The sequence below is a fragment of the Mobula hypostoma genome, chromosome 5 (genome assembly GCF_963921235.1).
Source record: "Mobula hypostoma chromosome 5, sMobHyp1.1, whole genome shotgun sequence".
Taxonomy (NCBI): Eukaryota; Metazoa; Chordata; class Chondrichthyes; order Myliobatiformes; family Myliobatidae; genus Mobula; species Mobula hypostoma.
The window spans coordinates 145,357,224-145,372,785 of NC_086101.1; the positions used below are offsets into that span (position 1 = coordinate 145,357,224).

A 15,562-nucleotide genomic window follows, 5' to 3' on the forward strand; every position below is an offset into this window, starting at 1 on the left:
GGACCATTGATGCACACAGTGGATGTTAGAGATCATACATTTAGACATCATGTGGACCAGATACTGGATACCTGAGTGAACTGCATCCAACAAGCTGACACATTACAGTCACTGAACTTATGTCTCAGTGATGATCACATCACTGACAGCAACGTGACACCTGCAAAAGAGAAAGTTGTCTTTGACAGGGTATCTGTCTATCCTGATGCCACTCCACAGGTCCAAAGTCCTATCCTGAAAGAAGCAGAGTGCTAGCCAAAAGACTAAATCTTTCATATAGTGAAGTTAGTTATGGAACTGTTATTGTGAAAGCATGTTTATTTTAGCATAATCTGTTAAACAGAAATTGAATGCTTTAGTACATATAGCTTTATGTTACATTAGTCTAAAGCAGGAAGAAGTGTAATGTATGAATTATTTCTTTTAGCACAATGACTCCCCTTAGCACTGATTATGAACTGATAACTACACAAATGCACTGATTTGTTGTCTATGTATGCGTATTAATCTGTTCTTTTCTCTCTTTCATTGTAATGTGAATACACCAGTTAAGGTCACCTCCATGTGTATATCTTTATTTAGTTGAAATGTAGTTGCATAGACACAACTGAAGAGTCTAATGTTCTGACAAAAGGTATCTGAACTGAAGTGTGGTCTGTTTCTATTTCCACAGCTGGTGCCTCACCTGCTGAAGATATTCTATTTTTACCTTCGGATTTTCAATTTCTACAGTTTTGCCTTTCAGTCTCTGGAATTAGTTGCGACTTGGAAAAAAAATGTGCCTTGTTACCTTACTCTGTTTTGTGGACATGTTTTTGCTCAGCTAATTTCTACTAATGGAAGCTCAGAAATTGACCCTTTCGCATCCCTCTAGGACAATACTGAAGGGAAAGTCCTGGCTTCTGGAGAATTGTTCAGCTGCTTACTTGAATGATGGTCACTTCAGCAAAAAAAAAAGCAAGAATTTTTACTGGGTTATTTAGAATGATGTACACAGCCTAATGTTGGAATTAAATTTAGGAACCACCACTTTAGATTGACAATTCAGCGTGCAGACTGGCTAATTTAATATAAATAATATCATCAAAAGAACAGAAATTCCAAAAAGTAACACTGCCTAGAGGCTTAGTCAGGTCTGTCTGGTGGTTGTCCATTGTATCAGACAATGACAGGAACCTGTACTGGAGAGGGTTTAAAGTGGGAAAAGCAGTTGCACTGGGGCAGTTCCACTTTCTCAACTCCTAAGAGCAAGGGGTTTAAATGGGGTAAAGTTTCTTAGGTGTGTTCTGGCAAGTTTCCTGACACAATATGTAGATAAGCCAACTGGGGGAGAAGTTGTACTTGATCTGGTATTGGGGAGTGAACATGGTCAGGTGTCAGATCTCTCAGTGGGAGTGCATTTTGGAGGTAGTGATCACAGTTCTGTCTCCTTTACCATAGCACTGGAAAGGGATAGGAGCAGACAATTTGCAAAAACATATAATTGGGGTAGGGGAAAATAATGCTATTAGGCAGAAACTTGGGAGCATAAATTGGGAGCAGATGGCAGAAATGTGGCAAATATTCAGGGAACATTTGCATGACATTCTGCATAAGAATGTTCCATGGAAACAGGGAAAAGATGATAGGGTAAAAGAACCATGGTGTACAAAGGATGTGGAAAATCTAGTTAAGAAGAAAAGAAAAGCTTACAAAAGGTTCAAGAAACTAAGTACTGATAGAGTTCTAGAAAATTACAAGGTTGCCAGGAAGGAGTTTATGAATGAAATTAGGAGAGCTAGAAGGGGCCATGAGAAGACCTTGGTGAGCAGGGTTAAGGAGAACCCAAAGGCATTCTACAAATATGAGAAGAGCAAGAAGATGACCCATGTGAAAATAGGACCAATCAGCTGCGATAGTAGAAACGTGTGCATGGAATCAAAGGAGGTAGCAGAGGTACTTAATGAATACTTTGTTTCAGTATTCACCAGGGTAAAGGACCTTGGCATCTGTGGTGATGACTTACTGTGGACTGAAATGCTTGAGCATATAGGTATTCAGAAAGAGAATGTGCTGGAGCTTTAAGTTAGATAAGTCGCCGGGACCAGATGCGATATATCCCAGGCTACTGTGGGAGTGGGGGAAGAGATTGCTGAGCCCCTGCTGATGATCTTTGCATCATCAATAGGGGTGGGAGAGGTACCGGAAAATTGGAGGGTTGCAAATGTTGTTCCCTTTTTCAAGAAAAGGAGTAGAGATAACCCAGGAAATAATAGACCAGAAAGACTTAATTCAGTGGTGGGCAAGTTGTTGGAAATGATCCTCAAAGGCAGGATTTATGAGGATTTGGAGAGACATAATCTGATTAAGAATAGTCAGCATGGCTTTGTCAAGGGCAGGTCATGCACTATGAGCCTGATTGAATTCTTTAAGGATGTAACAAAACATATTGATGAAGGCAGAGTAGTGGATGTAGTGTATATGGATTTCAGTAAGGCATTTGTTAAAAGTTCCCCATGCAAGGCTCATTCAGAAAGTAATCAGGCAGGGGATCCAAGAAGACCTTGCTTTGTGAATCCAGAATTGGCTTGCCCACAGATGGCAAAAGGTGGTTGTAGATGGTTCGTATTCTGCATGGAGGTTGGTGACCAGTGGTGTTCTGTAGTGATCTGTTAAGGGACTCCTCTTCTTTGTGATTTTAACAAGTGACCTGGATGAAGAAGCAGAAAGGAGGGTTAGTAAGTTTGTAGATGACATAAAGGTTGGGGGTGTTTTGGATAGTCTGAAGGGTTGTCAGAGGTTCAAGTGGGACATCGATAAGATGCAGAATGCAGCTGAGAAGCGGCAGATGGAGTTCAACCCAGAGAAGTGTGAAGTGGTTTATTTTGGTAGGTCAAATTTAAAGACAGAATATAGTATTAATGGTAAGACTCTTGGCAGTGTGGAGGATCGGAGAGATCTTGGGGTCCGAGCGCATAGGACACTCAAAGCTGCTGCGCAGGTTGACAATATTGTTAAGAAGGCGTACGGTGTGCTGGTAGTCATCAACCATGGGATTGAATTCAAGTGCCGTGAGGTAATGTCACAGCAATATAAGACCTAGGTCAGACCCCACTTGGAGTACTGTGTTTGGTTCTGGTCACCTCCCTACAGGTAGGATATGGATAATATAGAAAGAGTGCAGAGGAGATCTACAAGGAAGTTGCTGGATTGGAGAGTGCACCTTGTGAAAATAGGTTGAGTGAACTTGGCCTTTTCTCCTTGGAGTGACTAAGGATGAGAGGTGACCTGATAGAGGAGTTTAAGATGATGAGAAGTATTGATTATGTGGATAGCCAGAGGCTTTTTCCCAAGGCTGAAATGGCTAACATGAAGGGATACAGTTTTAAGGTGCTTGGGAGTAGGTACAGAGGGTTTTTCACACAGGGAGTGGTGGGTGCATGGAGTGCACTGCTGGCGATGGTGGTAGAGGTGAATACCATAAGGTCTTTTAAGATACTCTTAGATAGGTACATGGAGCTTAGAAATAGAGGGCTATGCGGAAGCGTAATTCTAGGCAGTTTACAGAGCAGGTTACATGGTTGGCACAACATTGTGGGCCAAAGGGCCTGTAATGTGCTGTAGATTTCTATGTTCTATGTTCTATGTTCATTCTAGTACTGCAGATCTATAGCCACTTTCCTAATAGAACCATATTCCATCTACTCACCTTTGAAAGCTCAGCTGTAATCTTATTTAAAAACGCAGACACGAGGAAATCTGCAGATGCTGGAAATTCAAGGAACATACATAAGAAACGCTGGTGAACGCAGCAGTCCAGGGAGCATCTATAGGAAATGGTACAGTCGACGTTTCGGGCCGGGACCCTTCGTCAGGATCTAACTGAAAGAAGAGATAGTAAGAGGTTTGAAAGTGGGAGGGGGAGGGGGAAGCGGAGATCTGAAATGATAAGAGAAGACAGGAGGGGAGGGGTGGATCTAAGAGCTGGAACGTTGATTGGCAAAAGGGATACCAGGCTGGAGAAAGGAGACGATCATGGGACGGGAAGCCTGGGGAGAAAGAGAAGCGGGGAGGGGAGCCTGGAGGGTGGACAGCAGGCAAGGAGTTATAGTGAGAGGGACAGAGGGAGAAAAAAGAGAGAGAGAGACCAAAAAAAAGGGGGGGAAATAAAAAAATATATTAAAAAATATATTAAATAAATAAATAAGGGATGGGCTGTGAAGGGGGAAGAGGGGCATTAACGGAAGTTAGAGAAGTCAATAGTCATGCCATCAGGTTGGAGGCTACCCAGACAGAATATAAGGTGTTGTTCCTCCAACCTGAGTGTAGCTTCATCTTGACAGTAGAGGAGGCCATCGATAGACATATCAGAATGGGAATGGGATGTGGAATTAAATATGTGGCCACTGGGAGATCTTGTATTCTCTGTCGGACAGAGCATAGGTGTTCAGTGAAACGGTTTTCCAGCCTGCGTCTGGTCTTGCCATTATATAAAAGGCCGCACCGGGAGCATCGGATGCAGTATATCACCCCAGCCGACTCACAGGTGAGGTGTCGCCTCACCTGGAAGGACTATCTGGGGCATTGAATGATGGTGAAAAGGAAGTATAAGGGCAGGTGTAGCACTTGTTCCCCTCCTCCCCTTCACACCCCATCCCTTATTTATTTATTTAATATATTTTTAATATATTTTTTATTTTTCCACCTCTTTTTCTCTCTCTCTTTTTTCTCCCTCTGTCCCTCTCACTATAACTCCTTGCCTGGTCTCCGCCCTCCGGGCTCCCCTCCCCTCATTTCTTTCTCCCCAGGCTTCCCGTCCTATGATCCTCTCCCTTCTCCAGCCTGGTATCCCTTTTGCCAATCAATTTTCCAGCTCTTAGATCCACCCCTCCCTTCCTGTCTTCTCCTATCATTTCGGATCTCCCCCTCCCCCTCCCCCTTACACTTTCAAATCTCTTACTATCTCTTCTTTCAGTTAGTCCTGACGAAGGGTCCCGACCCAAAACGTCGACTGTACCTCTTCCTATAGATACTGCCTGGCCTGCTGCATTCACCAGCATTTTTTGTGTGTGTTGCTGCAATCTTATTGTTCTTTTTTTGTTTTGAACGCAACTGATCGGCCTAAAATGTGCAAATATAAAACAGCAAGCAACAATCCGCTGGACAACTCAGCATGTTGAGCAACATTTGTGGGGGTGGGAAGGTGATGAATTGTTGACACTTTATGTCAAAACCCTGCATCAAGTCTAAATGCTGATGCAGAATGCTAACATAAATAATCAACATTTCTTTCTTTCCCTCAGATACTGTTCAGCACACAAAGTTCCTCCAAAAGATTATTTGTTGCTTCAGATTCCAGTATCTGCCATTTCTTGAGCTCCATAAGACCACAAGCATTTCTTATTTAAATCTATACTTAAACAGTTTATTGACTCATTACAGTAATTCTGACATGACAGCAGTTGTGTGAGATCAATTTTTGAAACGGTGGGGTAAATACTGTGGTAAAGAATGAATTCAGGATGATTATTAAACTTCACCGATGTTAACAATGGGAGATATTTTTGTATGAACAGGAAATCGGGGATCAAATGTTATTAAAGCCTTGTAGAAAACAGCTAATTCCCTGCACTGGGTTTCCAGCTGGGAATGTAGCTCTGGTGAAAGGAACAAATGCTCAGGAAACACAGGACAAAGCAGCCTTAGCACAATCTAAAGATTACTTAAATAGTGGCCTAGAGGTTCAAATGCTTATTTTCTACCCTCCTGAGAAATGGATACTTGAAAAAGTACTTAGTTTAAATGGCATAGATTGTTTTAGATACAGCATTCACAGCTCAAATTCTATTTTGAATTTTGAAGAAATGTTTATCAAATGGAACTCCCTTTGCCTCCAGAATATTATCTACTCAAGCTTAAAAACACAGAAACAACTGTATCCATTAATCACTCAGATGGTATGTACAAATGCAATTGCAGCTGTTGCAGCATCTGTGTTTTCCTTAACCACAAGTTGACTAAACAAACGGAACAGCAAGCACCAGTAAATCCACTGATGTCTGCCAGCAGCTTCCATTGAAATACAACTGCATCTGTTCTGATTAATAAGAAATGCACGTTCTAAATTACAGTGTCATGGCTGCTCACTGAGATCGTCCAGTAGGATCCTCCCATACAGTTGAATACCCACAAGTAGTCTAACTGAGGAGTTTGTTCAATTGATTTAATTTGGTCATAGCTGCAGGTTCTAGACATTTCCGTTAAAACAAAACTGTAAGGAAAGAATTCCTGTGATGCAATTTGTTGCCTGATTCTGAGCAAACCTTTTGAGTTCAATTCATGAAATAGAGTACTACATTGTAGTTTTTAATTTTTTAACCTTCATTTCAGAGGCTCTTATGGAGACAAGAGAATGCAAATACTGCTGGGATCTGGAACAAAAAGAAACGAGCTGCTGGAGGAATTCAACAGGATAGGCAATATCTGTGGAGGGAAAAGGACAACTGTTGGGATGTCATATGGCATTATTCTTGAGAAATCTTAAATCATTTGGTACTTCCCACAACATGGAAATTAGGCAGAACTCATTCTGATAGGAAAAGGCGGGAGGAGGAGATAGCAGCGCGCCGTGTGCGCACAGCCTTCCGGTGAAAATGATATCATATCCGTTAAATAGGGGTTGTGGGCAATTCTGATTTGATGGAGACAGATGTGAAAGCACAGAGGAACATCTGGAGAAATTTCTGAAACGCAGGTTCGCTGCCGCTGTTACTGGGTGATTGAGAATCTTCCGAGGGAAGGCCCCAAAATCCCCGGCTTTGCCTGATGCTGGCGACCGAGATTGAGGTCAAATCGTTTGGATGGAGATGGTGCTCGGTACTCGGTGTTGGAGAGCTGATCGAAGGCTCAAAGTTTTCGGACGACTCAGAGTCAGACTGTGGTCGGGCATGGCAGGGAGAGTTTTCTTCCTTCTCCCGGCTGTGTGAGATGTGAGACATTTGAGAGACTTTGAACTTTTTACTGTGCCATAGACTGTCCTTCATCAAGTTATGGTATTGTTGCACTGTTTTAACTATATGTTAAAATTATGTGGTTTTGTTAGTTTTTTTCAGTCTTGGTCTGTCCTGTGTTTTGTGATATCACACTGGAGGAAATATTGTATCATTTCTTAATGCATGCATTACTAAATGACAATAAAAGAGGACTGCATGTCTTCATAATCTAAAAAAAAGTGAACTTCTATGGACATCATGGTCAGATGGTCACTTAAAAATGCTAATCCATTAAACTCAGGATAGATCTTTAATGGAGGGAGTGGTCTCCTGAACAAGGGAACTCATTAATACTATGTAAACTTGATATTTCAAGTGGCAAGTACCCGACCACAACCATCTCTACTGAACAAAACTGATGTCATTACCCATTCCCCACAACAGAAATGTTGAACAGAAATAACAATATTAACCAGTGTTAACCAAAATAACAATGTAAACCAATGTTACTCCAGTGCCTCAGAAGTTGCCTGTGAAATGAAGAATATTTGGCTTATTTACCTCATTTGTAGCACCAAATAAGTCATTCAAAGCACTAAATACGGTCAAGAAGTTATAAAGATAAAATATTACATAAACTAACTTTATTTGTCTCATGAACTGTACATTGAGACAGTGAAATGTGTTGTTTGCGTGAGGATGTGCAAGTGTCACCATGCTTCTGGCACCAACATAGCATGGCCACAATTTACTAACCCTAACCCTAACTTTCCAGAATATGGGAGGAAACTGGCGCACCTGGAAGAAACCTGTGATGTAATGGGAAGAACACACACATTCCTTACAGACAGCGATGGGAACTGAACCCTGATCTTACAGCAATGCTGCCCCATCTTGACTCTATGAATGGAGCTTCTCCCAAATGAATGACATCCTTGTTTTCACTTTACAAGTGAAATGATGCACCGGTTAATTTTGGAAGAAGGTGGAAACTGCTCAGTAGATAAAGTATAAGCCTGCTTAGCCTATCAAGTCCATGCTGACTGCTCGTCGAGCAGTTCTGACCATTTCGCCATTCTGCCCTTTGTCCAAATTAGTTGATACAGGTAGTCCTGTTCCATCAATACACCTTTCTGCATCTAAATCGCAGCAACAATCATCTATTCCTTTCTACCTCAAAGGCTTGTCCAACCTCCCTTAATTGCAAATACCTTTCATGGGTCCACCATTCCCCATTGCAAATATCTTCCTCAATGCTCTGAAAGCTCTGTCTCCCTCAGCTCAAGAGCATTGTGCAAGTCCACGTTCTTTAATCTCAGAACAGATGTCAGGTCTTCGGCTGTTGAAGCAGTAGTCTCTGGAATTCACCTCTTGAATCAAATCTTGTCTTTAAAATACAGTCCCAAAATTTTGGTTGCGACTTCTAACACAAGACCATATTTTGAAGGTTTGCAACTTGTGGGCCATGCAGGGCCTGCAAACATTGAAGATATCAAGGGCCTTTGGGCGTTGGAAGTTTATGAGCGGTGTAAAGAACAGGTAAAGAGGACCATTAGATATCGGGTGCCTGGAGGCTGTGGAGTTTGATGCTGGGTGACAAACTGACAATTAAAATTAACATGCATATCATAAGCACAAAATACTCTACAGATGCTAGGATCAAAGCAACACGCACAACACGCTGGAGGAACTCATCTGTGGAAACAAACAGTCAACGTTTCGGGCCGAGACCCTTCGTCAGGACTGAAGAGGGAGGGGGCAGGGGCCCTATAAAGAAGGCGGGGGAAGGGTGGGAAGGAGAAGGCTGGTAGGCGCCAGGTGAAAAACCAATAAGGGGAAAGATCAAGGGGTGGGGGGGGTGGGGGGAGGGGTGATGGGCAGGAAAGCTGAAGAAAGAATAGGGGAAAACACAATGGGTAGTAGAAGGAGGCGGAACCATGAGGAAGGTGATAGGCAGCTGGAGGAGGGGGCAGAATGAAACTGGAATGGGGGAAGGGAGGGGGAGGGAATCACCAGAAGTTGGAGAATTCAATGTTCATTCCAAGGGGCTGGGGACTACCCAGACTGTATATGAGGTGTTGCTCCTCCAACCTGAGTTTGGCCTCATCATGGCAGTAGAGGAGGCAATGTATGGACATATCCACATGGGAATGGGAAGCAGAGTTGAAGTGGGTGGCAACCAGGAGATCCTGTCTGTTGTGGCGGACGGAGTGGAGGTGCTCAATGAAGTGGTCCCCCAATCTGCATCGGGTTTCACCGATGTAGAGGAGGCCACACCGGGAGCACCGGATGCAATAGATGACCCCAACAGACTAACAAGTGAAGTGTTGCCTCACCTGGAAGGACTGTTTGGGACCCTGAATGGTGGTGAGAGAGGAGGTGTAGGGACAGGTGTAGCACTTACACTTGCAAGAATAAGTGCCGGGTGGGAGATCCATGGGGAGGGACGTATGGACCAGGGAGTTGCGGAGGGAACAAATCCTGCCGAAAGCAGAGAGGGGTAGAGAGGGAAAGGTGTGCTTAGTGGTGGGTCCTGTTGAAGGTGGCAGAAGTTGTGGAGGATAATCTGCTGGATCCGGAGGCTGGTGGGGTGGTAGGTGGGGACAAGGGAAACTCTGTCCCTGTTGTGGTGACGGGAGGATGGGGTGAGGGTGGAAGTGCAGGAAATGGAGGAGATGCGGGTGAGGGCATCATTGATGTGGCAGAAGGGAAACCACGATCCTTAAAGAAAGAGGACATTTGAGATGTCCTGGAACGGAAAGCCTCATTCTGGGAGCAGATGCGGCGGAGACGTAGGAACTGGGAACAGGGAATAGCATTTTTGCATGCGGCAGGGTGGGAAGAGGTGTAGTCGAGGTAGTTATGAAAGTCAGTGGGCTTATAGAAGATGTCAGTGGACAGTCTGTCTCCAGAGATGGAGACATGCATATCATTCTTGGTATGTAAGGTTTTATACATGGGATATCCACTCAGATAATTTAACCATGTGCATCTAGCCATTATTATCTAAATATCTTATGCATATACACTACATGCTCAAGGCAACTATTAGGTCATAGCATTATCTATTTTCCATTTGTGGAGACAAGACAGAAATGGAATTTACATTGGGTAGTTTAACAGATGGTTTCAGGGAGTGAATTATAGTCACGTCTGAGGTCTGCATGTGGGCAAGCAGTAACCTGTACAAAACCACTTCTACCTGCATGCACATCTGTTATTCCTTCCAAACCATTCATCTTTCAATATATAATACCCTGATAAATTTTACAGCTGTCCTTTTATGTGTGGGTGTTTACTTTTGTGACAGATTTATATTACATGATATAGTAGTGCAGGTAGTAGGAACTTTATAAACAATGCCTCATTAAATAGTCTGGAAGTCACAACAGTTGACCGATTTGATTTTGTAATATGACATTTTTAAAAAATCAGGTTCATTTTATATATATATATCACTGATTTTTATAGCAATCACATTATATTGACCATTTAAGGTAGTCTCTTGCCTTGTGAAAGGGAATAAACTCAAGGTTAGCCTTGTTATTATCCCTAAATAATGTTACATTCTTCACCCTTGGAAATTTTCTACCTATCTTCCTATAATGAATGAGTTTAGGAGATGAGATGTTCAAAAACTTAAAATGGTTACAGTCAACTTTAGACTGAAATATTCTGGCAGATGAAAAGAAAGTAACCCCCCTCGCTTTCTAGCATTTATTTTGCTTGTATATAACAATGTCTTGGATCTCTCCTAATGATAATAATTCAGTTACATCATCAACATAGACTACAACCCCAGCACAAAACAGCCTGGTGACATTGTGGTAAAGAGACTGCAGCACATCTACTAGAAGGAAGTAGACTATGGCTTCAAATGTAAAGCAACCTGGACTTTTTAGGAGCCCATTGCTACCTGGGTCATGCCCTCTTCTTGTTACTACCATTATGGAGGAGAACAGAAACTTGAAGACCCATGTTCAATGATTCAGGAACAGCTTCTTCCTCTCTGCCATCAGATTTATGAACATTCATGGACACTTACTCACTATTCCTTTTTTGCACTACTTCTTTTAGCAAGTTAGTCTGCTCTGTGCTGCTGCTACGAAACAACAAACTTCACGTTATAAATTTGTGGTCATAAATTTGATTCTCATTCTGATTCTCAACCATATTAGTTTCTCAACACAATAGTGAAACAGCCTCATCTCCTCTGCTGTCCACTACCTATAGATAAGTTGCTGATTGATTTCTTCCGGCAGTTGTTAGATCTCTACAACTGTGTAGTGCTTTTCATGATTCTTGTATATTGTAAATGTCTGTGGCACAGTCTGAAGCTTTTGGAGATTATTCAAGTGTATTACTCAAACCAAGTTGAATGCACCTGGGAACCTACTTTTTGGGATCAAATGCAAATATGAGTTTTGGTGGTGAGGGAGGCGGAACAGGACAGCAGTCAGGGAATAGATTGGAGAAAATGCCTCAGGAGGTCACATCCACCTAGAGCAGGAGGTTCCAACCTAGGGTGCATAGACCCCTTAGTTAATGATTTGAAATAGAAATTGCCTTTAAATATAGCTGTATGCTAACTAATAGCTTTGCCAAATCTTGTGAATGTTATTAATATTATGGCTATTTTCACAGCAGGTACATTAAAAGTCCTGTATTACAACACTGAAGATAATATTAAGCCCTTAGGTAGGTAAGTAGCTAGGAATAGTGGGATTTAGCATTGTTTCTCTAACGGACGGATTGTATTGTGATTCTTTCAAATTTCTATGGTAACTTAAAAACAAATCCAGGAGCTTTATGACTTGCAGAGAAGCATAGCTTTGTCCAGAGTTCTAGTCTCATAGCTGTTTTAGCTTCAGTCCTGGGAACGTACCTTGTAACTAATTTATGCTTAGGCTATAAACTGCTCACTTGACTGATTTCTAAAGGTATTAATAAGCTTCATTGTTTGACTTAGTTCAAATCTAGCTAATTGGATGACAGGTCTTGTTTCTGAAATAGAGTTCCAATTCATTAAACAATCTCAGTACCTGTAGTGTTGCCAGTTCTGAAAGCCTAGCTTCATTTTCTGAAATGACTGAAATATTAATATGGACAACAGACAGCTGCTAGAAGTTGTCCATAGCCACGTAACCTAAAACTCCTCTGTAGGATGCCATGCAACTCTTTAAAGCTTCCATGCAATGTTCTCTCACATAATGTTGATTTAATTAGATTGAAATAAAAAGAAATTTTGAAGACCTTTGTGAAAATGGCCAGCCATTTGACAAAATATATTTGGCGGAATATGTGGAGATACCATTGATGGTGAAAGAATAGGATAAGATTATTGTGGAAAAAGATAAATTATTGATCTTGAGAGGAAGAACAAAGGAATGAAATATTGTTTAAATGGAGAAAAGTTGCAGAAAGCAAAGCCTTATGAGATTTAGGGTTATTGTGCATGAACATAGAAAACAGCACACAAGCGCAGTTGGTGATAGAGAAGGCTAATGGAAGGTTGGCTTTTATTTCAAGAGGTTGTAGTATAAAAGTAGGGAAGTTTTACTGATTTTCTTCAAGGCACTAGAGAGACCACATCCAGAGTATTGTGAACTATTCTGGCCGCCCAATTAAAGAAAGACATTATTTCAAGGTAGTTTCATTGGGATGATCCTGGGATTAGAAAGGAAAGTGAGCATAAAAAATGTTGGATCATTGAATAACAGATAGGCTTGAGACGCTGAATAGTCTCTACTCTTCTTCCTGCTTCATAAGAGTCTTAAGGTCTTACCAGTGAATATCCATGTAGTATTGCAATCCATTTTGCTACTGTGGTTGGATCAATCACCATTATTCATTAGATTCAACTCTACACATTTCTGCAGTGGAGTAATCTACTCTTTAACAGATCACTGTGATTGCCGAGATCCCTTTTATTCAACTAGTATTTCTATTCAGTCAATGAATTTTGGTTTGACAAGCTGAGACAACAGTCCCTTGCCTATTACAGGTTGCCATTGAGAAGATTAACGGTGAGCTGCCTTCTTGAACCTCTGCAGTTCAGGTGGTATAGGCATATCCACAATGTTGTTCGGGAGGGAGTTCCAAGAATTTGACCCAGTGACAGTGAAGGGACGGTGATACATTTCCATGTCAGAATGGTGTGCGGATTGGAGGGCAACTACAGGTGATCTGTTCCCATGCTTTTGCTGCCCCTGTCATTCTAGTTGGTACGGGTCATGGGTATGGGAGGTGCTGTCTAAGGAGTCTTAGTACAGACTAAATGGTGGTGGAGTGAGTTAATGTTCGCAGAATGGGGTACCTATAAAATGGGCTGCTGTGGTCAGAGAGTCATAGAGTCATAGAAAAGTACAGCACAGAAACATGCACTTCAGCCCATCTAGTGCATGCCAAATCTTTTAAGCTGCCTTGTCCCATCGACCTGGACCATAGGCCTCCAAACCCCTCCCATCCATGTACCTATCCAAACTTCTCTGATGCATGCACCACTTGGACTGGCAGCTTATTCCTCATTCTTATGACTCTCAGAGTGAAGAAATGTTCCCCTTAAATATTTCATCTTTCACCTTAACCCATGACCTGTAGCTCTAACACCACCCACCCTCAGTGCAAAAAGCTTGCTTGCATTTACCCTATCCATACCTCTTATAATTTTGTATACATCTATCAAATCTCCCCTCACTCTTCTGTGTTCCAAGGAATAAAGTCCTAACCTATTCAAGCTTTACTTATAACTCAGGTCCTCCAGACCTGGTAACATGCTTGTAAAATTTCTCTGTACTCTTTTAACCTTATTTACATCTTTCTCATAGGTTGCTAACTAAAACTGCACACAATACTCTAAATTTGGCCTTAGCAACATCTTATACAACTTCAACATAACATCTCATCTCCTGTACTCAGTACTTTGATTTATGAAGACCAACGTGCCCAAAGCTTTCTTTATGACTCTACCTCCCTGCACCACTACTTTCTGGACCTGTTTTCCTTGATCCCTTGTTCTACCACACTCCTCAGTGCCCTACTGTTCTCTGATTAAGACCTGCCCTGGCTGGTTCTTCTGAAGTGCAACACCTCACATTTATCTGTATTAAATTTCATCTGCCATTGTTCAGGCTATTTTTCCAGCTGGTCCAGATCCTGCTACAAGCTCTGATAGTCTTCCTCGTTGTCCACTACGCTCCCTATCTTGGAGTCATTTGCAAATTTGCTGATCCAGTTACTACATTTTCATCCAGATCACTGATCGAGATAACAAACAACAATGAACACAGCACTGATCCCTGCTGCACTCCAGTAGTCACAGGCCTCCAGTCAGAGAGATAACCATCTACTACCATTATCTGGCTTCTCCCACAAGGCCAATGTCTAATTCAAGTTATTACCTCAAATTGAATGCCAAGTAACTGAACCTTCCTGACCAACCTCCGACATGTGACCTTGTCAAGTGCCTTGCTAAAGTCCCTGTAGACAACATTCACTGCCTTGCCTTCATCAACTTTCCTGGTAACTTCCTCAAAAAACTTTGTAAGATTGGGTAGACATGACCTACCATGCACAAAGCCATGCTGACTATCCCTAATCAGTCCTTGTCTATCCAAATATTCATATATCTGGTCCCTTAGCATGCCTTTCAATAACTTTACCATATCAGGCTCACCAGCCTACAATTTCCTGATTTATTTTCAAAGCTTTACTTAAGCAGAGGAACAACATTAGCTATTCTCCAAACCTCCGGTCCTCACCTGTCACTCTGGTTGATTTGGCAAGGTGCTAGGTATTATCATCAGAACTGAACAAAATAGTTCATATTGGCATGTATAGAAAATCAGCTATGTCAGCAAACAGAGAGTAAAATATTTTTATAAAAGATTATTATGAATTATAGAGTGGAGTCGCTCAGGGACCATTAGTTTCCTTATTATATATGAATGATTTAATTTGGATGTTCAGGGCACAATTTCTAAATTTGTAGATGACTCAGTATCTGGAGGTGTATAAATCATGAGGAGGGTAGTAATAACCTTCAGGTAGATAGAGATAGGCTGGTGGAACAGAAGTATAGGTGACAGATGGTTTAATGTCTGATCTAGAGAGCACAATTGTAAGAGGGGTGGAAGAACAGAGGGATTTCTGATGCCTAGTTCAGTGAAGGTGGCAGAAACGGTCAAGATAATGTGCAGAAAGTAAATGGCTTTATAAATAAAGTAATATATAGAGTACAAGAGCAAAGAAGTCCTGAACATTTTCAAACACAAGGTGGCACAGTGGTGCAGCTAGTAGTGATGCTGTCTCACAGCTCTCGCGTCCAGAGTTCAATTCAGACCTTGGGCACACTCTATATGGAGTTTGCACATGCTCTCTGTCACCCTGTGAGTTTCCTCTGGGTTCTCTGGTTTCCTTGCACATCTGAATCTCGTGCAGGTTGTTTGGTTAATTGTCCACTGTGGACTACATTTCTAGAGCTCTTCAACTCATGATCTCAGTATGTACAGTTGAAGTCAGAAGTTTACATACACCTTAGCCAAATACATTTAAACTCAGTATTTCACAATTCCTGGCATTTAATCCTAGAA

At 41.8% G+C, this 15,562-nt stretch overlaps 1 long non-coding RNA gene across 2 annotated transcripts in view; it reads right to left on the reverse strand.

Moving 5' to 3' along the window:
• Positions 1–217: 217 nt before the first annotated feature.
• The window catches only part of LOC134347068 (uncharacterized), a 62,361-nt gene continuing 47,016 nt past the window's right edge, over positions 218–15,562 (reverse strand). The window contains exons 4-5 of one of the 2 annotated variants that reach the window (XR_010018068.1): positions 3,689–3,747; positions 218–2,689 (exon numbers count right to left, since the gene is read on the reverse strand). This is a non-coding gene — a long non-coding RNA (uncharacterized LOC134347068). The remainder of the gene's footprint in view (positions 2,690–3,688; positions 3,748–15,562) is intronic. The other variant, XR_010018067.1, reaches the window with a different exon arrangement.